The 17,693-nt window shown below is 47.3% G+C and overlaps 1 protein-coding gene and 1 long non-coding RNA gene across 2 annotated transcripts in view; one reads left to right on the top strand and one right to left on the bottom strand.

Annotated features, from left to right (window-relative positions):
* The window catches only part of TAGAP (T cell activation RhoGTPase activating protein), a 36,646-nt gene extending 36,526 nt beyond the window's left edge, over positions 1-120 (bottom strand). The window contains exon 1 of the mRNA XM_023923452.2: positions 87-120. The gene's annotated coding sequence lies outside the window, so the exon portion shown is untranslated. The remainder of the gene's footprint in view (positions 1-86) is intronic.
* The window catches only part of LOC111926757 (uncharacterized), a 63,572-nt gene extending 47,102 nt beyond the window's left edge, over positions 1-16,470 (top strand). The window contains exons 5-6 of the long non-coding RNA XR_015280978.1: positions 3,994-4,176; positions 13,897-16,470. This is a non-coding gene — a long non-coding RNA (uncharacterized LOC111926757). The remainder of the gene's footprint in view (positions 1-3,993; positions 4,177-13,896) is intronic.
* Positions 16,471-17,693: the final 1,223 nt, after the last annotated feature.

Here is a 17,693-nt window from a genome sequence, read left to right as displayed (position 1 = left end):
AGCCATGGGACACATGCATGGGCAAGCCAAGGTGCATCACCTTGCTCCTGGGCATCAAACACTGTGCAGCCACTCAATGTACGTACCTGGCTGAAGGTAGCCACGGCTTGCTCAAACCTTTGCTGAATGAGAGCGATGGTGCTGAACACCGGCGGGAAGGAACAGTCTTGAGGGGCTGAAAACAATAAGTTTCTTATCAGTTTCCATCCCATAGCAAAGCTTCCACAAAGGTGAGGTATTTAAGCATTTATAAGAGTCATTGATAGAGAGTGTGTGCAGGAGGAGATTATATGTTTGCGCTCTTAACTCCTGGATGTTGCCGAATTTCCCCTCGAGTGTGAAGGCTCCAAGCCCCACAGTGATTGGCACAATAGCTGCTGTCACACAGGGCTGGCTCAGCCCAGGGACACTGGCCAGGGCTTGTGCACAGCCACAGAATTGTGGGCAAAGCCCCGGGGCCACCAGCCAAGGCACCCCATCAGGGATCTGCCCAACACTGAGGGGCAACCTCGGCACCAGGGGCTGCACAGGGGCTGCTCAACCCAAGCTCCTTTCACAGGCAGTGGGGAGACATGGACACTTGTGGGTCACCATTCTTCCCTCCCCACCTCTGAAGCAGGCTTGGGAGAGCAGGAGCCATGTCCTTTCCCAGAAGTGCCCACTTCTCTCTCCTGAAGAGAAAGAAGCCTGTAAAAGGCCCTTGGACCAACAGGGTTGGATACAGACCTCCACACTCTGTAATGCAGGGTGAGAGGAGGCTGCTCCTGGCGAGCCCAGCACAATGAGGCTGGTTTCAATTAGAGGTGGGTAAGCTGCCTCCTCCAAATCCACAGGGAAGCTCCCTGCCTCTTGAAAATCTAAAATCCCTGCAATCTGTGCTTCAGGACAGCAGGTTCTGTGTGGCTGCCCGCCATCTGAACACAAGTATGAGTGCTAAGGAACGAGGCTATTTTAGGAACAAGTGACACAACAGAGGAGCATCAGAGGCAAGAAATGGCTGCTTGCTGCCAAGTGTTGACATGAGGCCAATAAAGGGACAGGTTACTGCCCTTTTGGGAGGATGCCTGTCTTATTAAAGTTGTAGTTACAGTATTTTTTTGAGATGCTTGAAAAGCAGGGTGATATATTTACAGAGAACTTTCTGAACATTTGGCCTCATTAACTGAGTGGAAAAAGAATTATTAAAAACACCATCTGCTTTTTATTGAACTTTGTTTCAAATTCATCAGAATTTCATCAGCTTTAACCTCTAACTCTTGATTTTTACTCCTGAAAGTATGTTAGCAGAATACCACCCCATGCAGTATACAAATGGCAAACAAGCACTGCTGGTGGTGTCTGCAGATCTTCTCTGCCACGATCTCACCAAGTCAGTGCAAACCATCCCAGCACAAAGGACAGGCACCTGCACCACATGGAGCTGAGCTGGAGGCATCATGTGCTCCCTGAAGGTATCTGAGACCCTGAGAAGGGTGACAGGGAGCCCAGCTAGCTGAGGCCGCCCCATGGTGCCATGGCCCATGTAAGCCAAGCAAATGCAGTTTCCCAGAGGACATGAATGATGTTCCCTGATATTATCAGCAGAAGAAAGTAAAGCAGCAGCAGCAGAAGTAACCTTGCTCTGGCTGCAGAGAAAAGTGCTGGCAGACATGGCCATGAAGCTGCAGCAGCACTGCATTGAGATACTAGAAAACCGCTTCCCCCCAGGAAGAGTGAAAGACAGGAGAGATTTGTATATTTACTCCTGGTTTATGCCAGTTTGACACTGGTATGTTTAGCCCAGTAGCCTCTCTGCATGTAGGACCTTGTGTGACAGGAGTAGGTGACACTGTTTCATACATGCAGAGGAGCTGGTTTCTGAAGGCAATGCTTGTTCCCATGCCTGTACTATCATGGCCCTTTTTGCTGCCTACCTTTGACAAATACCCAAGTATATGCAATCTGAAGTCAAAGAAATGAACATTGAAATTGCTAATTATGTACATATGTCTGTTATCAGAGCAGCAAGTCTTTTCTAAGTATTGACTCATTATTACCAGGATTTCTTCTGCAGTCTGCTGCTCAACAAAAGGTCAGTACGTGACAAAGTTATGATGCTCTCACAGCAGTCACTGCTGAGCTCATGGAGTTAAATGTGTTTTGGAAAAAGGTTATCCTTCTAAGATCATCCTAAGATATTGTATGGTGTTGTCTTCATCCTTGAGCCCAGCTGGGGAAGTTCTCCAGCTTTAGTTAAAATACAAGATGTATGGAAGGCATGGTCTACTCATCACTGGTTTTGCAGTATCAGGTTAAAACACCAGCCTAGTGATAAAGCAATGGAAATAGCTGCACCCTCTAGGGGAAGTGGGGATGAATCCTGACCCAGGCAGAGGCCCATTTTCTCCCCAGCTTACTCTCTTGTATCCTGAACTCTGACCACACCAGCTTTATAACACTGTCAGCGCTGTCTGTCATCCACCTCCATTTAAACCTACAAGCACTGCTCAGTGCAGACTCCCAAACAAGAAGCCCTCGGAAGGGCAGACACCAGTTTCTTATCTGGTGCAACATCTGAGAGGTTGGCCAGGACTCTTTTCTGAGCCCACCTAGGACCAGCCAAAAGGCACTCTCTGTGCAGAGCAGGCAGGGAATGCTCAGGGAAATGCAACCCTCCCAGCATCCACCCAGAGTGGGCATAGAGGTTACTGCTGGTGGCAGCAGGATGCTCAGCGTGCCTGGATTGATGTGGCACAGGACAGCAAGGAAAGAGCATTGCACTGTGGGGAAGAATGGTTTTGTTCCTCTCCCCAGTTCAGTGTAAAGCAAATTATTTCTGTTACTACTATTCTTATGTTAACTTTATTCTAGAGTTGCCACTATTTCATTTACCAAATGCATATAGGCAAGATTTAAAAATGCACATGCACACTTTGACACAAGTGAAAATATCAGACCTGATGTTCCTTCTCTCACTCCAAACACGAGGGACTTGTTACTTGATTTATTGAACAAGATAAGGTCATGTCATGAAGAAAACATTTATTCCCCACTGTTGCTACTACTTTGGTGGAAAAAAAAACTACATGTGATTTTTGCTGAACACTGCAGCAGGTGCAGAGAGGACAAATTAACTTTTCCCTGTGTTCCAAGACCTGGGAGAATTTGAACACAGTTATGTCAGTATTTACTATCAATTACATCATACTTTCTCTCTTCAGGGGTTTTCCTCCATTTAACAGATTTTTTTTTTTTTTTTTGCTTAACGGAGGATATTGCAGTTTCTGCCACAAGTTTAGCTCCAGCCCTTCTTACTCCTCCCTGTGACCTGTTCTGATTCTGAGGCACACAGCAAATAATGCAAGGATGGCATCTGCAGATGGCAGAATTTCAGGAGCACTCACAGGGAGCCATTTGCTCCAGGATATCAGCTGCACTCACCATGCAGGGGCTTCACCCCAGGCAAGGGCTTCACCTTGTCAGCCACCCACAAGGAGACCTGCCTGAAGATGCAAATATAACCAGAAAAACAGCAGGGAAAATCTAAAAAGTATCCCAATTCTCTGCATGTTGTGGTGGAATATAAGTTACTGAGGGTGCTGAACAACCCTTGCACCAAATTATTTCCTTTTTGAAACTGGCACAAAAATCAAATCTCCTTTATTGTCTCAAAGCACTCCACCAAAACCCCTGAAAATCCAGAGTTCAGTCATTCTTCCTCAGATGAGCTAACCATGTCCTGCTTCCTGCTGGTTTATCAGCTCAAATGCATTGCTTGTCTTCACTCATTCAGAAAGTATGTATACAGGGACATGATTTTGCCATCTGAAGAGGTTTTTGGGTGGCCAGATTCTTCACCAAGTAACAGCCAGCACTAGCTGAAAACCAATGCCATTTCTAAAAGCTTGGACTTCTGTTTCTTCATGACTTTCAGAAATGCCCCCACATCTAGAAACATATTTCTACAATCCTTAAGGAATTTACTCCCTTCTTTACCTCCTTCTACCACACTAGGTGAGAGTCCTTGTGAAAATAGCAGACTCATGTCCTTCTTCTCCTGAAAGAATCCATCAATGGCAGGAACACTGAATGTGAACATCAGTTCACTTTAAGTGACCACTTAAACTGAAGCCCACAAGACATCAAAACAGAAGAAGAGAGGAGAGCCCGGAGGATTTCCAGAAGGTGTGGTGGCAGGTAAACCTATCTTTCCATGACCAGGTTCTCCCAGGGAACACAATGAAATCCCCAGGAACCTTCCTGTCCTGTCATGTCATGCACATGTATATGTACATGCAGAGGAGGCTGGGGCAGGGGCATTTGTGACCACCCCAGCACATCAGGCTGCCAAAAAGGGGAGGAAAAGGGACTCCTGAGGGCAATGACTACTTTAAATGAGCTTTTTCCTGGACCTCTTCCCAATTTTGTCTCTTACCCGAGGTCACTAGCAAGGAGGTGACAAAAGGTGTGGGGATGCCATCCAAACACTCTTCAAGGCATTGGTTTTGCTGCACTGCCAAACCAAACCAGCTGCAGATGCTCCTGGTTTCATGGCTCAGGATGTGCTTGTGTGAGCCAGTGCTTCTCATCCTGAGGCAGGGCTCTGCTCCCACTGCGTACATCCCCAGACACTGCTGCCTTGAAGAGGGCAGGGGTTGAGAGTGACAGTGCTGCATGGCATGGGCCAAAGAGCGTTCAGGGCTGCCTTTAACAGTTTATGTGTGATATTATAATTTATACTGATTTCAGATAATTATGCTTCAGTGCCAGGGGGCACTCTCAAGTGCTTCTTAATCTATTAATGCAGACAAATGGTGCATGCCTTGGCCATTTCTGCAGCCAGTCCTGCTAGCTGACATTTCAGATGAGCGGTCCTCCATGAATATTTCCCAGTGGCACACACATGGGTGGCATTTTCTGGCTCCTTTGTCCTTCATGGACCAGGGCACCTCTGTACCCACCTGTGATCCATTTGGTGCTCTGCTGCCCCAGTGCCCCCAGCAGTACCCACAAGAGCTGCCCTGCAGATGTTCCCTTAGGAATTTGTTTGGCTCAAGCAGGCTGGGAAGGAACTTATGAATACATGCAAGAGGAGGATTTCTGGTCTTTGTTGTATCAGTGTGGGCAGAGTAGTCCCTCTGAAATAAGCAGCAGCACTCAATTTAAACTTGACATCCCAAGGTGTGGGTCAAGGCTTACACAGAACAAACCAGACTGGAATTTGCCTTGATCTGGTCTACAGTAAAACTCTTTTCCAAAGCTACTTTGTGCCACTATCATCACTCAGGTCAGTGCTGTTACTCTGGACTTCTAACAACACAGCAATAAACAAATTTTTGTCTAAATAGGTTTAAAAGCTGACAGCCTGGTTATGGAGACTGAAGAGATTTCCTTTATTGACTGTGCAATCAGTGTGATTTAGAGTCTCCACAGGGGCCTTGCTGAAGGCTCTCCAAGACTCAGCTGTGACAAACCACCCCCCACCCCCCAGGTTCTGCTGGGCATTGCTGCTGGAGACAGTGGCTGTGGTTCTGGGACCTTGTTCCTCCCCCTCATCTTCCCACCTTCCTGATCCTGCCTTCCTGGTGTCCCGACCTCCCACAGGGCCAGTTATTTGTCTGGCATCACACCCCTGCCTTCCAAGGTAATAAATTACTCCGGGAAGCAGCTTTGCACTGGACCTCATTAACCGCTAGCACTGCTGTCCCTTTTCCTGCCACACCATGCAAGCCAGACATCCATGACTATCGGCAGCAGATATGCATTTCTCAAGCTCCCAGGAGAACCCACAGGTCTGTGGCAGATGGTGCACTGGGCTGATGGATGCACAGGGCTGGGGGAGCTAGTCACCCTCCTTGCCTCTTGGGATCACGTCCCAGCACAGCCTGGCCCTCCATGTGATGCTCCATTCCTGTGCCTTTGCATGGGATTTGTGGATGTTGTAAATATGGAAAAAAGCGGGAGGTAAGGTGAAGAGCCTTTTTTTGGTACTGTCTTATTCCATTTTCAGAGGCTGCTGTATTCTGAAAAAGCACTAGGCTTAAGCAAAATAGATCCACAAAAATCAAATTGAAGTGTCAAAGTGTCAAAGCAAAACGGATCTGTCCCCATGCTACGGGTGCAAACACTGGGCTGTGTTATGTCTAAAGAAAACAGCATTTTTTTTTTCTACGTATACTGAAAGGTTACTTTTTAATAAACCTAAGTAAAAATTTATCTTGGGGCCAGCAGTATACCAACATTCTCTGCTAAACAATCACCTACTCTTTTCTTTTTATTTCTCGTCTACTTTCTCACCAGAAACAGAAAAATAAAGACTGGTTAAAAAGAAAGAAGTAGGAAAAAGAGAGCAGAAAATATGCATATCTGAATTTTGTTTTTACAATGTTTATACAGACAGCTTTGAAGAATATGTAACTATTATTTATTTCTCTTTTTTCCTCTTCACTCCTTTGTTTTTTGTTTGTTTTTTAATGTAAACTCTTTCTTACTGGAAAAAAATCCATTTCTGATATCAGCTCTTGTTCTAAAGAGCAGGAGGAACAATGGAAAACCAGATCAGTTGACATGTAAAGTGACAAACTTTTATATTTGGAAGCATTGAAGCTACTCGATCACTTATGATCCATGCATCTCTGTGTAAGGGAACCATGCAGAGAGCCCCTCATTTTTTGCAGGAAAGTCTATTTGTCAGAGCTGTCATTGTCAGACAATGTCACGAAGAAATGTCACTTTTCAGCGCAGAGATGCAGTCCTCGGCAATATTCTTTTTGTTTCCCAGCCAGCACCTCGCTCCTGTCTGAGGTCACACCAAATGATGTAACTCTCCCTTCTGGCCTCGCAATCGATGGGCTGGTGGCCGGGGCTGCTCTCCCTGCTGACAGGAGCGCTCGCTGCAGCTGAGACCCCCCCGGGGACCAGCCTTTGCTCCTGGGCTCACACCGCACTGCCAGGTGCTATGGGACAGTGTTCACAGCATGCACTAAGGTGAAACATCTTTCTTACAACGACCTTCATCCTCTCCAGAAGAACAACAAAAACAACAAAAAAGCATCTTAAACTCTTCCCCTCATATAGGTATAGCCAAGAAACCTGCCAGTTTTATTTTAATCGACGTCCATTTACTCGTGCCTGAGGGTTTTATTTTATTTGTTCCGTGTCTCAAGGCTCTGCTGCCCTAACACGGCGCCAGAGCAGTTTGACAGTGCAGCGATATCGCCGAGCAAGTCTCTTTAAATTCCATTTCTGGCAAGCAGGGAGGGTCTGCACTTCGACCTGTCCCCGGCTCATCTGGCCCTGACTCCAGCCGGCTCCCCCGGCCCCTTTCTCGGGAGGAGAGCTCTGCGGTGAGGGCAGGGACCCGGAGCCCGCCGAGCCCGGCAGTCCGGGACCGGCCCAGCGCCCCGGGAGCGCATCCGCAGCCCGCGGCAAGTCTTGGGGTTTGCTCTTCACCGGGTTCAGGACCAGGCTCAGATCCCCGGCGGATCCTCAGCCATCTCTATGTCCCAGTCACCCGCGGCAGCAGCAGCGCATCCCCTCTCGCAGCCGGGCCGGACCCGGCTTTGCCCCGCTCCGCGCCCCCCGCTCCGCGCCCCGCACTCACCTCGGGCACGGGGACCCCGCTGCCGCCGCCCGCCCGCGGCCCCGGCATCGCGCTGGGTCCCGTCCGGGTCCGCCTCGGGCGCAGAGCCGGAGCGAGTGAGCGGAGACCCCGGCGCCGGCCGCCCCCGGCCCTCCCCGCCGAGGGAGGAGCCGCTCCCTCCGCAGCAAAGCCCGGGGGTCCGCCGGGATGCCGAGCGGACGGCAGGAAGAAATGAAGTGAAAAGTGACTTAGAAAGAGAAAACCCTTCACGGGTTCTTCACAGCCAACCTTTGACAGCCAGGCTTTCCCTGCCAGGATTATTACCGAGGCAGCGTGGCAGGTATGAGTGTAACACCGTAGGGTGTCAGACAAAACGAGCACTGGGCAACCTGCGGTTCAAATTTGTGCATCAGGCATGAAGGAATGAGGGATGGGACCAAGAAGTGTAAGGGATAGGGGTCTGTGTCACCGCTGGCCTGGATGTAAAGACTCTGTAATGCCCTCACCATCCATACAAGTGTCCACTTAGGTCTGGAAAACACATTCTCATCGTCATCCTGGGCACAGGTTTGGGGGATCACCCTTTTAATTCTGGTAAGAATGGCACAGAGCTCTGAAGAAACTGAGACTGACTTTCTGTTACACAACGTTCTCCACCTTCTCACTGAAATCTAAGCGACCCAAGTGCTGGGAAGCTTTATCACTTCAAAGTGGATTATTTCTTCTACAGACTTGCCTGTACTTAACCATCATATTTTACAAGTGACCTGCTCTCACTGAGTTGTGCTTCTTGGCAGCTGAAGTTGCAGGATTTGTCTCAAGTAATGATGGATTGCCTGCAGATGGGACACTTGCTCTGGCAGTCTGGATTATGGTATTTTCCCTAGGAAAAGAAGCATAAGAACTGCTCTTTCCCATGAGAAGGACAAATGTCCTGTCAAATACGGGCTGGTTAATAAGAGCTCCAGTTTGTCCTTGAGAAGGTGTAGGGATGAATTATCATGTCCCTGACTGCCCACAAGGCACTTCTTAGAGAAGAGAACCAAACAAAACAGAAAAATACAGCACCTTTCAAAACCACTCAGACCCCTTGAAAGGACAGGTAGATACAGATCCCTGCCTTAAGTTGCTTCAAATGACAGCAGGTCTGCCTCTGCTTGTATGCAGCCAATCAGCCACCTAGTTGTGCCAGCATTTTCCTCCCTTTCCTGGAGGATCTGTGTGATCAGGGATTTCTGGAGGGCTTTTTGGTTTGTTTGTGTTTTTTTCCTCCTGTATTTTTTCAGCTTTATTACTGAGAATATCTCATGTATCAAATATTAACAAAACTTCATTCCAAGCTGGTGGGTCCACTCTGTGATATCCTCTGGCAGCCTGCAAAAAATCAACAGGGGAAGTTACATGAGATTTGGCATCATCACTGCAACTATTGTGAAGGCTCAGTTAAGCCCTCCAGGACATGAACGCAGGCCAGATTTTCAGGAAGTTGCAATATGTTCCTGGACAGCATGATCAGCAGTGATTGATTTCTACATTTACAAATGTGTTTATTATTTTACATTAGCTCAAATTGGACAGATAAGAGACCTCCAGAGACGTGAAAAAGACCACTGCTTTGCTGTTTAGATCAGAAATGTTTTCTATATTGCTGCAAAGGGAAGAAATTGTTTCTAAGCTCACACTACATCTTGGCCAGGACCTTTTGGTTAAATACTATTAAGTGTTAAATACTTGCAAATTTAAAGGTGACAACTGAAGACTACAGTGAGAGAAATCAGAATTGCAAATATGGTCATCTAATTTCTTACAATTTGTATTTCTTTTGATGCTTATGATAAAAAAATAAACCATTTTGATCTGCACAAAGCCTCATATGCTTTAGCAGAGTAAGATTAACTGGGATGCCTAATTAAAACAGGCAGTTACCAATTAAGATAATAAAAAATTACTATTTGAAATACAAAAGAGACCAAAAAGTTGAAGAGACACTTATCCAAGAGCTTAGCAGGTTTTTTTATTTGCAGATACTTAAGGAAAAAAAAACTGGTGAAGACGCACTCTGGAACACAGCCCAGTAAAATCAGAGAGGAGTCTGCGAGCTCCTGTGACACTTCATTACCAAAGTGCCTGCTGCTCACCAGCCCGTTTGCTTTTGCACTCCATCTGCCACGTCTTGTACGTACTGAGACCCAGGCTCTGCTACCATCACTTATGCTGACAGTTCCCCTCAGGTGTTCCCAACAGCACTGCTCAGACCACCTGAACAGTGCAGGACCTGTGCCAGCACCCAGGTTTTCCTTGGGACTGGGACAGCACTTCACTGACATTCATTCAACACTGCTTTTTTTTACTCCTGGGAGCTTTTTGCCATACAGCAGCAATATTATTGTTGTTGCTGGTTTTGTTGTTGTTTTTCTTTATTATTAACAATAATAATAATAGCACTAATAATTAGTTCAAAGAATTGATGTCAACTCTCCAACCTGAAGTTCCTTTCACATTTATTTGCACCATCTGAAGCTGACTAAGTCTTCTCTGCCTGCTGTTACTAAGCAAATTAGCTCAGAGGAGAACATGTATATGTCCAGGTACATAAACATATGTAGCAGCCTGTGAGTTTGCTTGTGCACAGAAGCATGGTGGGTTAACCATTGCTGACTGCCAGATGCCCACCCAGATGCTTTCTCATTTTCCCTCCTGAGCAGGACAGGGGGACAAAAGCATGTTTAAAAGAAAATCTTGTGAGTCTTCCTGATCACTCCTTGGCTCTTGAGCTGGTGAATCGTGGCTGGGAACCAGGGAGCCTTGTGGTTTGTGTACTGCCAATGGTGCGTCATCGTGGCTGCCACGGCCACATGCTGCTCTTTGACGTTCAGCAATCCCACGACTCAAGGATCCTCCAGGAAGCTGGGCAAGGCAAGCAGATGTTCCAATTTCTCTGAATCAAGGGCAATTACACCAAAAGGCTTTTTGGGTTCTCGAAGTACCCTCTCCTGAGGCAGTCTATGCCAAAGATACATGGGGCATCTGAGCTGGTCACAATAGGGCACTTTTGCCATTTGTCTGCTGTTAAGTTCACCTCAGCCCTCTGTATAGACAGATTTTGGGATCTCCCTGGCAATCCAGAATTCCAGATGGGCTCTTTTCTGATGCACCATAACAGCATTAGGGTACACTGAGCACCAGTGTCTAGCAGTGCTTTAAACTTCTGTGGATCCACTGTGCCAGACCACCAAATCCACACAGCCCAGTAAAGCTGGGCACCCCTTTCTTCCTCCTGATCAAAGGCAGTGACCCTCTATTCTAGGCTGGAGACCCTTGCAGTGTCAGACCAAAAGTCCCTTCACCAAAATCAAGAGAGTCACTCTTAATCCTCCTCTATACCAGGGAGACTGCTGGTTGCTTTCCACCATCTCAACAGCAGCTGAACAGACAGCAGTCGTGGATGGCCCTCCTTATCTCTCTTCCCAGACAATTTGTGTACATGTCCATTATCTCCAGACAGATGGAATATCATGCTGGTGAATTCTGAACAACGCTTACACACTTGCCCATGTACAGTGACCATCCAAATCTTTGGAGACACAGTTGTCATCCAGGTCACTGTAGGAGACTTTCCAGCACTGCTTGTAGTCTCACATACTGGATATTGTCTTCAGTGGTAGTGGCAGCAATCTGCTTGTCTGGCTGGTGGTGGTAATGTTTCAGCATATTTTGAAGTCTGCCCAAGTTTCAGGACCGGTCATTTCTCTCACTTCCTCCTCTTGCTTCCTTGCTGAAGGACCAGCTGCCTGATCAGATCCTTCCTCCTCCTGCTCCTCTAATTGTGGGTATGGACCCATTGACCTCTGCATCCAGTGGTTCTTTGTGACTGCTAAGGCAATTAGTGTAGCTGGGGATTGGATCCCCATCTTATCCATGGTGTTGTCAGATGTGGTTTGGGTCCCTGTCTCATCCATGTTCCCCTGATGGTGCTCAAGGGAGGCTCAAGAAGAACAGGGAAAGCGGATGGGTTTCACTGGAGCAGGCAAGGCACCCTTCCATCAAGTGTCAGTTCAATGAGATTACACGCCTGAAGAAGTGCAAGATCACAGGCTGTGGGAGGTGATAACCATGCTAGGCATCCACCCAAGTCCTCCCACACACCATGGAGGCACCCAGGCATCGGTGACCTAAAGGCACATTTCCTTGTCACCTCACTGGCAAACAGTTCCTCATAAAACCAGACCAAAACTAGTTTCTATGCAAGTGACAAAAAGATGACATTGGTCAAGAAGCTTAGATAAGGATGTGGTGGGGACCTCTGGAGTGGAAGGCAGACACATCAGTCCCAAGGGGAAGAGAGAGCTACAATGCCTCAGCTCTCCACAGGACAGCCCTCCTGGCACAGGAGCAGTGCCTGTGCCAGGGCCAAGTGCAGGGCTGCTGCTTTTATCAGAATCCTTCCAGGCACAGCAAAACACAGAGATAAGCATTGCAGCAAAGACAGGAGCTGAAAGCAGCCACTGCAGAGCCCAAGGCTCTGTTACACTGTAAATCAAGCGAGCCCTATGAGCCACGCAGAAGCCCGCCAATTATCAGCTACCACAGCTATAGTATGCCCAGATCAAAACTGGCTTTATCTCATGCCCAAGAAAAAGGCCTTGTGGGTTGATCTTGGCTGGCTGCCAGACATCCACCTGGATGCTTTCTCACCTGTCCTCCTCAATTGGACAGGGAGAGAAAATAAGATTAAAAAACATCTAAAGGGTCAAAGACAGTTTAATAAAAAAAGCAAAAGCGTGCTTGCAATCAAAAAGAGGAATCCATTCCCTGCTTCCCATCAACAGGCAAATGTCCAACTACTCCCTGGGAAGGAGAGCTTCAGCACATATAACAGTGGCTTGGGAAGACAAACACCATAATCCTCCTTTCCCTGAGCTTCTGTTAAAAGAGATGTACAGCCTCTCCTTTGTGTGCAGTTTGCTCTGTGGGCTGGATCAGAGGACTGGGAAGTGTGATCTGCTGAGCCCTTAGCAGGGACCATACAGTGAAGGAGTCTTATTTCATGTGAGTGCTGGGGGAAGGGTTTCCCTCTGCAGCCCAGAAGGTCTCTGCTGGAAGGAGATTTAGCAACAGAGAGTATACCTGGCTCTTGCATTGGGCCACATGAGCACTTAACACTTAAATGTTCACTGCAGTGCTGGTGGCTGGCACCTTGCAGTGTGCGTGAGGCAACCTGTGCCTAGGTTGTTTTGTCCAGATGTCCAATTTGTCTTGACTCTTCTGGTGATTATTTCCAAGTCCAGAGTTCATGTCATCCCCAGATGTACTTTTCTGTTCAGGTCAGCTAACAAGGTGGAGGTATGTCATCACACCCAGGACTGCTGCACAATAGATCAGGCACAGCAAATTTTTTGCATTTGCATATGCCAGGATGTTCCATGGCACTGCTCAGGAACTGTATCTTGAAGGGTTTGTACACTGGAAAAGAGGCACATCTGCATCCTTTTCTTATTTCCAGCCCTGACTGACGAGAGCTGCTTGCAAAAAGCAGCCAGTCCCATGTCCCATGGTCTGAAGGGAAGCTGGCATCAGGCAGCATGGGATGTGGCAGAATTTGTCCCTTGAGGCCAAAGAGCACCAGAGGAGTTGCTGGTAGATCCTAAGCAGTGAGAGAGCAGGAACACATTCCTTCTGGAAACACTGCTACAAGTACATTGCATAATGCTTGCTGAGCTCTCCCTCCAGGTCTCCATGAGGAGAAAATGTTAGTGTTTTATGCAGGCAGCTACTTAGCTGGGGACTGGGGTAGGAGCAGTGTCAAGGGTCTGTGCCGGGAGCTCTGCTCTTGGGAAAGCAGCCAGAGATGCTGGAGGAAATGAATCACCAGTGGCAGCTCTGGAACTGCAGACTAAATGAGTTTAATGCAATGTGCAAATAGAACAAGGCTGCTCCCTGCACAGAGTTTGTTAATGAGCCCTCAATAATCTGTGCCTTTTGAGGTACATCACGCATTTTTCAGGTGGCTGTTGAGTGTTTCATTTGGTTTTACATAGCGTGCTCTACATGTAATTGGGGTTTGAATCTGTGTATTTTGTTTCACAAGTTAAGCACTAGAAAGAAGGGGGTGTCCTGTCATTTCCACTGGGCTGTGGGACTAGATTTCCACATGGACAATGTTCCTGGACGTATTTTCAAAGCACCCAGGAGCTTGAGCTCTTCTGAAAATTTTCCCAGGTTTTTTTTCCAGCCCATGTGGGATACAGACTTTTTGAAAGATTTGCTCCAGAGAACAACTTCTGGTTTTCAGTGGTTTAATTTTGCCACATCCTTTTTCTTCATGAATATTGCAGGAAGATTTCTGTGACAACCACAAACAGAAAATCAGAAATTCAGCATCCTGCCAATCTGCATGCTGAAGCCTCTGCTTCGCTCTCACAAAGTGCATTGGAGATGTGGTGCACAATTTCTCCCACCTTCAGCTAAGTCACCTTATAATGGTGGCAGAAAGCTAAAACACCAAATTCTGGTAGGAAGGTGACAAAGGCTACTTACCAGGACATCCAAAAGATGCTTGAATACAGCGTTGTATTGTTTTCCTCCGATGTATTTTTCTTCCAATCTCACTCAAAGGATAGACCAAAAGAGCTCTGCTGAACTTTTTGAAAGCTGAGGTGTGGTGTGGAAACATTGGGCAGCTGCAGTTAAAAAGCCCTGAAACTCATGGTCGTGGTGTGGACTGAGTCGAGGACACGTGGACTTGTCAGGGGCATTGGACTGGATGATCTTTAAAGGTCCCTTCCGGTCCAAACCATTCTGACCCTGTGCTCCTACTGTGGACTGTGTAGGGTGACTCTAAGTTTTGGTTCCTCATGTGAAAAGTATGACCAGATTTTCCAAAGGGTCAACACCACTGGGGTTTAGAGGAGGAGGGAAGTTCAGACGGGCATCACTAGTGCAGGGTGTGCAATGTGCAAAAGGTGGCGTTCCTAATGTCTTTCGCCCGTTTCTCCAGCCGGATTGCCGTGGGCTAACCTGCCCTCTAGTGCCTCTAGAGAGTCCCTCTGTCCTCTCTCCGCTCCCCCGTGTGCACGCTCACCCACTCAGCGCACGATGCTGCGGCTCTGAGCAGGAACAGGAGCTGGAAACCCCCGTGGCCTCCCCTGTGCCATGATGAGTGCAGAGCCAAACTGGAGGAGAAGCCCTGTGGGAAAGTGAAAGGCTTCTTATCAAATCCACGGAGGCGGCAGACTTCTTATCAAACGCAAAGTCCAAACTGTTTCCTTCCAGCTGACACATCCAGGACTGCGATTTTCCTCAGTGCTTAAAAAATCCTGCAGCTGACAGCTTCTGTAGCAGCCAGGCACCCTGTAGCACCCATGCCTGGCTGTGCAGCTCCGTGTGCAGACAGGGGCTGTGTGCTGGGGAGCAGCAGCCCCTCTGGAAGCCAAGACCCACATCCAACCCCCTACCTTCTGTGTCTCCTCACCTCTGGGGTGATGGATCACATGTTTCTGACAGTTCAATATGTTAATTCAGTGTTTTTCTACAGGAATGCCTTTCAGAAGTTCAAAACACCCACAAACCAGAGTTAAATCCCAATATTAAACATCTGATTCAAGCACATTTTGTTACAGATGTCCTGAGACTCAAGGATCTTTCTGGCAGGCTTGAAAGAGAGGATCATTCTCCCAGCCTGACAGGTCCAGAGGTCTATTTTGTCACTGCTTTCCTGGAGGAACAGGCTATGAAAAGAACGACACAATTTCAGTATAGCTGATATCCTATCTGTGTCCTTTTTTGCACCTGCCTTATCAAAGTTATCTGCTTCAAGCACTGTTTGTTCTTCAAGGTGAGATGAAACTTGAAGGTTTCAATGCTGACTTCAGAAATCTGTGGTGTGAAATGTCATCTCAAGAACCATTTTCCGCAGAGCAGAACACATTACAGAGAACGTGACATTGCAACATGCACAGATGCCTCATGTATGTTTTCAGCTGAGTTTTGAGTTTTGGGGTTTGCTTCATTTTACTGTTCATTTATTGGATAATGTTTACCTTACTGAATTGTCAGGTCTAAAAATCACAGCAAAGTCCTGCACTTTTGCTCTCTAGAGCTGAATTCAGAAGATCAGCAAGTGAGCTGCACGCAGGGAGTGAGAAAGTGCTTTTCTGGAGAGATAACCCTCTCCATTTTTCACCCAAAAAGAAAGAGGAGTGCATGTGGCCATGTAAATAGGAAAAGGAGAGGTGCAGTTCCCCAGCCACTGTCAAAACAAGTCTCCAGTATGAACAAAGCTTCTGATGCGAAACTGGGGAAGAATCAGAAAGGAATTTCTCCTTACAGTAGGTGTTGAAACAAAAAAAACTCTTCAATTTACATCATGAGATTAAGTGCAAAATTAGGGAAGATGTGTCTCCATGTGCACTGGTTCGGCTGCTTTCAGCTAAGAGCTACATCGCTGAGAAATGCTTGCCCTATAAAAGGTATCCAGCCCAAGAAGGGGCAGGGAACACAGAAACAGGGTCTGGGTGAGTGCTCAGATTCTCCCTGGCAGTCCCCACGGGACCTGGGAAGGTGTGTGGTGTCTCAGTCCAGCCCACTCACCACTTAGTCCTCAACAGCACTCATGATTCTCTCTGCCTTAGCTGACACTGGCTCCCCACCCACACCTGCCATGTTCATTGATTCAGAAGGGCTGTGAGATCTGGAGCACTTACAAGGCTATATGTAGCTAACAGTACCAAAGAACAGGTGTTTATCAACTGCTTTCCAGGCACACTAAATATTTTGGTGGCTTCCTTGGTTCCAGTGTTTCCTACCACCAAAAAATCCCGTGCTATATACAGACCTCCTCAGTGTTTGCTCCTGGCATGGAATATGTTCACCATGTGGTTTTGTCAGAAATAAATACATTTTGGGAAATACATCCTTCTCAAAAATATTTCATTTGGGATGAGCCATTTAAACTCCTACACGACCTTTAAAAAGATTTGAAATTACTATCTGTTACCACCAGATGTCACTGATAACACTAAACAAAGCACCTTTACCTGTGATTAAAGCCTTCCCTCAAAGGCAGACTTGCGCACCGACGTATTTACTGCCCACAGTCTGCACCATGGCCACGGGTGGTTGACGTTGCAGACAGACATTATTTTAGCATTTGTCATGCAGAGGTTATTCAGTGTAAAGCTCTTCCTGGAATCACTCCTGCTTATCACACATTTTGGGTTGTGTAATATTTTTCTCCAGGATCTCTCCAGATTGGATAGACATAGGCTTAGGGACTGGGCTTCCCTAAAGCTAGAGCTGTGGGAGTGACCGGGAGACCAGTGTCAGGCTTACTGATACAACCTCCCAAGGTACCAAAACACACGTTTTCCACAGTTTAAGGTAAAAATAAAAAACCTGAATACTGAAATTATAATAAAACTATACTTTTGGATTTGTGCTAAAATGGTTCTAATGGGCAACAGAGGATTAGGATCATCTTTAGAGAGGCAATCATGGAGATTGGTGTGGCTGCTACTGAGGGGCTGCCAGCAGCCACCCTCTCCCCCATGCCCAGGGCAGATGTAGCAGACACACCCAGCTAGGATGGGCCTGGGGGCTGACAGGGAGCTGAGAAATGACTAACAGGAAAGCTATCGTCACATCTGCCTCTTCAGCCCTGACAGAGTCTCACGCAGGCACCTCAGCAGGCCATGGAGCAAAGGCTACCGTTCTTAAAGTTCTTCAGACTGCTGTCTGCCACATGTGCTGACCTAGCAGGGTAGATCCCAGTCTGAGAGTGGAATATCAGGAATGACAGCATTCAAGATCCACACCCCACACCCTCAAAAGGGCCCACTGGACCTCACTGGACTTAGATGTGTGACCTCAAAGGCAGACCCTGCCTTTCACCCATCCTGGGCTAGAACTGATAATCAGGGCAACTCTTGCTCAGATGGCAAAGCTCCCTTGGAATGTGTCACCCTCTCTGTGGGTGGCTAAAAAACAGAAGAAATGAGATGTAACCACCAGCAAATCCACTCAGTGGCTTGAGGATCAACAGGTTTGAATGTATTAAACTGAGTGTCTATAGTCAGGTGGTTTGAGGTCAAAATTAGGCTAGCACAGCACAGACACATTCTAAAGATAAAATGTC

This window comes from Cyanistes caeruleus, chromosome 2, assembly GCF_971803275.1.
Source record: "Cyanistes caeruleus chromosome 2, bCyaCae1.hap1.1, whole genome shotgun sequence".
Lineage (NCBI taxonomy): Eukaryota > Metazoa > Chordata > Aves > Passeriformes > Paridae > Cyanistes > Cyanistes caeruleus.
This window is presented reverse-complemented; position numbering and strand designations above follow the sequence as displayed.